We start from the raw sequence: 7,568 nt of genomic DNA on the forward strand, positions 1-7,568 counted from the left end.
GGACTAGAACAAGTCTACACCCAATCTAAAGTAATGCACAAGATTGCACCATATAAAATGGAAAATTGTCAAAGCTCCCTAAAAGTTAGAGCTCTACCATAGATGGGGGAACACCCCCTGTTCCACATCATCCCCTTCAGTCGCTTCATCCATTTTCACTCCAAATTCGTAAGTTGGCAGCCCTGTTATATGTAAGGAGTTATATGTACTAAAAGAAACAAATTGAAAAGTAAATTAGAATTGAATGCTTAAAACTAAACTGCAGAAAATGACAGGAGAATTAAAAAAAAAAGAATCAAATAATAAACTGTAGTTTGGGGTGAAGTCCTATCCATGTTAATGGGCACATGGAAAACTAGAAAAGCACTCTGAGCGCACAGACCTCCGCCAAGCAGTTACTTTCCACCCATGATCTTGCTTTTCCCAAAGAGAGTTTTTCCTCCTCTCTACCACTGGGGAAAAGCTCTTTGGGATCTTCCATAGAGATCAGTGATTTCCACCCATAGGTCTACATGCTGAAAAATTGCCCAATTTCCCAATATAGAAAGAAGCCTTTGTTACCTCATAAACCCTCAGCGGCACAGCGCGCCTCGCCCTAGCAGAAACTAGAGCACGCACTTTAGTGAGCGTATGCCAACCTCAAATACGCGCAGCCTGAACTCCCAAGTTCATTGACCCTACCTGCCAAAATGTCAAAAATCCTTCATAAATTCCCAAAAATTCTCGTATCACTACCAAAAGGTAATCGTTTGTTACTTGTTAGAAGTCAAAGGCAGGGAGACAAACCAGTATAAGGAAGGGGGATCAAAGCAAGGGGGTGAACACACAAAAGGCAGAGGTGGGCCAGTGATAGAATGGGAAAAGAGTGTAATAGCAACAGCATGAGTGAAGGGGAGGGTAGGCTAAACAAGCAGTGAGCCCTAAACATTGTGTACAAAGATATGGCAAAAAAAACAAAACAAAGCAAAACAAAACTGTAAAGTGCAAAACAAATCAATGTATGAAATACAGGGCAATACATACTATATCAGGGTATTATTCCATACTTGCCAACATTTTCATTTGAGAAAGTGGTAGAATCCAGAATGCCTACGCGAGCAGTGCTAGCTTGAATGCTAATGAAATCTCTCAAAAGCAGTAGTCTACTGCCAAATCTGGTAGAGTTGGCAAGTATGTAAATACATAATTATGATCGATGTGATTGCAATCCTTAGGAGATTGCAATGAGGAATATTGAGTAAGGATGAGGAGTTTATGTGCTTCGTTGATTTGGAGAAGGCATTCGACAGGGTTCTGAGAAGGTAGTTGAATGGTCAGCTGATATGTACAGCTTGTACGCAGGGGCAAAGACAAGAGTTAGAGTTGGATCAGAGCTGTCGGAGGAGTTTCAGGTGGAATAAGTTGGCAGACATTAAGGATCTGTGTTGTCGTTATAGGCATTTGCAATAGCTGTTGACGTGGTGATGGAGAGTGCAAGAGAGGAATAGGTACCAGTACAAAAGGTAGTGTATGCGGATGGCCTGGTTCTGATGAGCAAGACAACGGAGGGATTCATTGAGGAAGAAGTTTTTGAAGTGGAAAGTGGCATTTGACCGCACAGGGCTGACAGTACCGGTAAATCTCAAGAAGACAAAAGTGATGGTTAAGTGGACTGGCAGGAGAATTGTCAGCCAGTACAGTAAATCCATGTGGTGTGTGTGGGAAGAGCATCATTGCAAAGTTGGTGCTGTGTACAAAATGTGGGAAATCATGTGGGATTCATAGTAGATGTACGAAAATGAAGAAGGTGACCCCAAGACTTGCAAGAGATTTTATCTGTGGGAGATGCGAGAAGACAGATATAGAGACGGCGCATACAATTGAAACATTATGACATGGAAACAGTGAGGGGTTTTGCTTTTTGGGGGATAGGAGAATGCAAGTGGTACAGCTGCAGGTGTGAAGCAGCTGTGACAGCAAAAATGAGGCTTGGCTGGGCAAAGTTCAGGGAATGTGGAGAGCTATCATAGGAAAAGGTTTTCCTAGATGAAAGGAAGGGTTTATCTGATCGGTGTTGTGTGAGATCTGCAATGATGTATGGGAGTGAGCTGTGGTGTTTGAGGGAGCGCCAAATATGGCAATTTTGAAGATGGCGAGAGCTAATGGTGAGAGTTATGTGTGGTATGAAACTAATGGATAAAAAGAAGACTGAGGATATGATGGAGATACTTGGGTGAAGGAATCAGTTGAACAGCTGGCAAGGGCAAATGGAGTGTGATGGTATGGGCATGTGTTTAGGAAGGATGAGGATGATATCCTGGGGAATGTGCTAGAGTTTAGTTTAAGTGAATGAGCCAAGAAAGTGAGGGGGACCAAAGAAAATGTGGAAGAGATAGGTGGAGGAAGAGCTCAGGAGGGTTGGCTTGAGAAAGGGGGATGCCCCAAATTCTTGGCAGAGACAGCAAGAAAGTGTGAGAGCTATTGCTGTGAGAGCTGTGATATGTGAGGTAATTCCAGCCAACCCCCACTATCAGGAACAAACACAGATAAAAAGTGGTGGGATGATGATGTCAATGGGGACATAGGGTGGTGAAGTGTGGGGCCCTTCCTTAGCACATGTATCTAAATGACACTGTCTGTATGACGATGAAAGCTACAAATTTCCAGCATCCATCACTGAACTTTTAATTCCATTGGAATTTTCAGCATTAGATCTAACGGTAGATCTAGACTATGTCAGTAGGATTTCATAGAATTTTAGTGCTTAATAAAGAGTGAATGAAATACCATGCACTTGCTAAATATTGACTATATATGGCAATGTGTGGGACACTCATGTATAGGGGATGTATGCATGCCTTTGTACCCATGCTATACCTGTGCCACCGAGAAGTTATGCACTCAATCACAGCACAGGTATTAATAAATTGCTTTGACAACAGACAAATATAACACTTGATAACAGTCAACACTAGTGTTTACACCACACGTTTTGTAAGTAACGTTGTTACACATCATTCTTAATAAAATAAACACATTAGCCAGCAGCGGTTTGCTGTCCCCTTCAATATTTTCGGCAGCAGTTGTTTTATTTACAAAGAATAAAGGACGGACATGAGAAAAAAAAAATAGACCCTGACTTGTTAGTTCTAATAAGATACCGGTAACTCATAACTGTTTAGTGTTACTGTTAGATGTCTAACAACTTAACGTTAGAATTGTTAGCTTCTACTCTCATTGACATTGTTAGAATTGTTAGCTTTGAGGAGCCTTTGTCTCTTACTACTCTCGACGTTTCTGGATTCTACCCCTACCACGCACCAGTTGTATGTAACGTTACTGTTAGGCATTTCATGCGATCTCAGTTGCGGCGTCAGCTTCTCCTGATCCTGTACATGAACATGATGTAGACTCTGGATTCCTCACTGAAACAGCCTGGACAACTTGTAATAGTGTAGATGCTCTGTTATTTTTTTCTACACTGCACCACAAACATTCCATACGACACCAGTTAGATTCAATCTCACAGACACAAGTCTCGTCACACTATACACACGTCGGTCGAGCGAGTCGCCGGCGGATCGATCACCTACCTCGACCACCATAACATGCCCATCTCAACTGCTCTTGAGCGCCTAGCCTTGCCTCGAGCTAGCTAGCTGAGTAAACTTATCTCTTCCCGTAACGATGCATGGCAACAGCAAGCCAAACTATAGCTATAGATATATGAACGTTGATGGCAGCACCTACAGCTGTACAGCTGTAATCGGTAATCCCAAAGAGTTGGATTACTCATAATACTGCTCTATGAGTTACTAGTATCTATGCCTGTGATTACTACTGTACCTTGGTTCCTCTAGCAATATTTAGATTACCTCCGCCAAGGGGGGAGGGGGGGGGGGGGGGGGGGGGGGGAGGTTATGTTTTCATTACCGTTGGTTTGTTACCTCCGCCAAGCACTGAACTGCCGCCAAGGGAGGAGGTTATGTTTTCGTTACCGTTGGTTTGTTCGTTAGTAAGTTGGTTAGTTCGTTTGTCCGTGTTCAAAATAACTCAAAAAGTAGTGAACGGATTGGAATGAAACTTGCAGGAAAGGTTGAGAATGACACAAGTAACCAGTGGCGTATCTAGGGGAGGGGCAAGGGGGGCACGTGGGCGTCACTCCCCGGGGGCGCCAAAAACGAAAAAACGAAAAAAAAAAGAAGAAGAAGAAAAAAGAAGAAGACGAAAAGAAGAAGAAGAAAAAAAAAGGAAGAAGAAGAAAAAGGAAGAAGAAGAAGAAGAAGAAGAAGAAAAAAAAAAAAAACCTCGCCCGGACCGGGGGGGGGGGGGGGGGGGGACAAAATGACAATGTTTATTGTGTTCACACAAGAATTCCATGTTTTGTAAGCTGAAATACAAAAATTTTCGGCTCAATTTGTATATTAAAAAAAAAAAATGATCAGAACAAAACGTGATGATGACACGGACAAAATGACAATGTCTATTGTGTTCACACACGTCATTTTATATTTAGCAGGAAAAGTGTTAAACGGAGCAGCGACTACAATTTCTTTCGTTCTGAAGCGGGGGGGGGGGTGCAAAAAAAACAACAAATCAAACAAGATAAGAACAAAACGTAATGATGACGAGGAAATATACAAATTTCGGCTCACTCGCTCGTACTACTGTAAAACAAGAAATGTTCGCGTGCATTTTAATTTTGCGAATTTCGCGAGCGCCAAGATTCGCGAAATTAAAATGCACGCGAAATTTCTTATCTACACTATATGCATTAAACGCAAGAGGCAATTCGCGAAAATTTCTTACCACGAAAAAGGTCGTCGGCTCCAATTCGCGAAAATTTCGTGCCGCGAATATATCATGTTTTACAGTAATTTAGAGTATTTTTTTCAAGTCCCCAGTTTGTTGGTATAAATCGTTATCTATAAGGCCGTCACTATATCTTGATTTTAAGAACTGACAAGAATTCCATGCTTTGTAAGGTGAAATACAAAATTTTTCGGCTCAATTTATATATCTGTAAAAAAATGATCAGAACAAAACGTGATGATGACACGGACAAAATGACAATGCATATTGTGTTCACACACGTCATTTTTGCAGGAAAAATGTTAAACGGAGCAGCGACTACAATTTCTTTCGTTCTGAAGCGGGGGGGGGGGGGCGCAAAAAACCCAAATCAAACAAGATAAGAACAAAACGTAATGATAACGCGGAAATATACATATTTCGGCTCACTCGCTCGTACTAATTTAGAGTATTTTTTTTCAAGTCCCCAGTTTGTTGGTATAAATCGTTATCTATAAGGCCGTCACTATTTATCTTGATTTGAAGAAATTACAAGAATTCCATGCTTTGTAAGGTGAAATACAAAATTTTTCGGCTCGCTCGCTACGCTCGCTCGCCAAAATTTATCAAAAAAAAGTTAAGAACAAAACGTGATGACGCAGAAATATACAAATTTCGGCTCACTCGCGCGTACTAGCTTAGAGTATTTTTAAAGTCCTCAGTTTGTTGATATAAACCGTTATCTATAAGGCCGTCACTATATCTAATCTTGATTAGAATTGTAAGATTGAATAACCAAAAAAAATGACAAGAATTCCATGTTTTGTAGGTTAAAATACAAAAATTTTCGGCTCGCTCGCTGCGCTCGTTCACCAAAATTTATATAAAAGAAAAAGAAGATAAGAACAAAACGTGATTGACGCGGACAAAATGATAATGTCTATTGTGTTCACACATGTCATTTTATATTTAGCGGGCAAAATGTTACACAGAGCAACGGCTGCAATTTCTTTCGTTCTGGATCAAAAGAAGACGCCGACGGTTTCGAACGTACGGGGTGGGGGGGGGGGGGAACAAATCAAACAAGATATTAAGAACAAAACGTAATGATGACGCGGAAATATATGTATAGCGTGATTCAGAAGTATAGGGATATAACAACGAGACTAAATTTGTTAAAAATTCATTTATCATGACTAAGCTACTCATTTAGAAATGCTATCATAGCTTGATAAGCATAATGTCCAACAAACAAAATGACACCAAAATGGTTTTGCCACCTCAGGTGGTACAAATAACCCATTTTCCGGTCTTGGCCCATGGACTATGTACGATCTTTGATGAAACCAAACCGGTGCGTGACGTCAGCAAGATTTCTACTGTGACAGCTAGCTGAGAGGGCAGGACGCGCATAGGGTCCGCTTGCGTTTACACCAACGAAAGGCCGGCAGGCCCGAGGCCGGCCCGAGACTACCTCCTCGAGGTAGTCTCGGGCCGCCATTTGGTATACACCGCAATTTAGTACCCTATTTGGTACCGCATTTCGACTTTTGTGCGTTTACATCAACAGAAAGGCCGGCCTTTCGGTTGGTGTAAACGGGGTCTTTGTTGTTCTGTGACTCTCCTTTGTTTCATACACATAGGCCTATTAAATCATGTAAGTACCAACACTACAGATTAACTTCATCTTCTTACAGTCATGACAGCACAAGTTAGATACAGACGTATATTTCAAGAAGACAGAGAAAGACTATAGGAACATTATTTTGATGATCATAACCTTGACTTCCTAGAACTGGCTAAAACACTCGAAATAAAGCGCTCAACGGCCAGATAAGTGTTATGTTACATGCACTATTTTCGGGCTGGGAGACTCAATAAGCACATGAAAAAAAAAAAAGCTGTTGCCAAAATCTCCAAAATAAATACTAAAATATGAAGTGTAATGATGCTTACACAGGGCCGGCGCACTGTTTTCAAAAGTGTGGGGGCCCACTTCGGGTTTCATGAGCTAACAAGCAAAAAAAAAAAAAAAAATCCTCAGCTCATTCTCTCCCCTCTCATTTTAGTGCCACTTACGTACTTCCGGGTTCAAAAAAGTGTGGGGGCCAAAAGTGATGACACCTTATGTATCCCTTTGTATGGTGCACAAAAAGTGTGGGGGCCCGAGCCCCCACGGCCCCCACGGCTGCGCCGCCCCTGTTACAAAACAATATGTTGTATAAAAGAAAGAAAGAACCAAAGCATAAACATGCGTGCTAAATTGACTGCAAAAGATGTTAAATTGGATGCCCCAAAACGAATTCGAATGAACGAGCGCAGCATAAACGTAATCACGTGACCATAATATTTATTTTAAATTGCGAATAACGAAATGGTGTTTGTTTTACGAATTCAAATTGAAAAGGTGTTAATTAGAATGAGATTAAAGGTAATTTGAATGCTCCAAAATGAATTTGAATGAAGAGATCATAAAATTGAAATACCGAACATGTGTCATCTATAATACGCTGAATTGAATGCAGCAATAACGAATTGGACTGACAAAAGTGCGAAATTGGCCGGGAAAACCTATTATCCATCATGACATCATCGTGAAAAAAAAAATCGATTGAAGTTGTCAACCCTTGTAAAATTCTACCATTTTACGTGTTATCTCGATTGCAGCCCATTTTCCCCCCTTCGAAATGCCAATAGACATGACTGTTTTCTTCAAGCGAATCTAGATGAGCTCTCTCATCCTTCCGGTGAATTTCTTCCAGATTTTGATACGTTGTATAGCTTAGGACTTACACTTT

The sequence above is a fragment of the Diadema antillarum genome, unplaced genomic scaffold (assembly GCF_040938485.1).
Source record: "Diadema antillarum isolate AM-2024a unplaced genomic scaffold, OU_Dant_1.0 seq00000957_RagTag, whole genome shotgun sequence".
NCBI lineage: Eukaryota > Metazoa > Echinodermata > Echinoidea > Diadematoida > Diadematidae > Diadema > Diadema antillarum.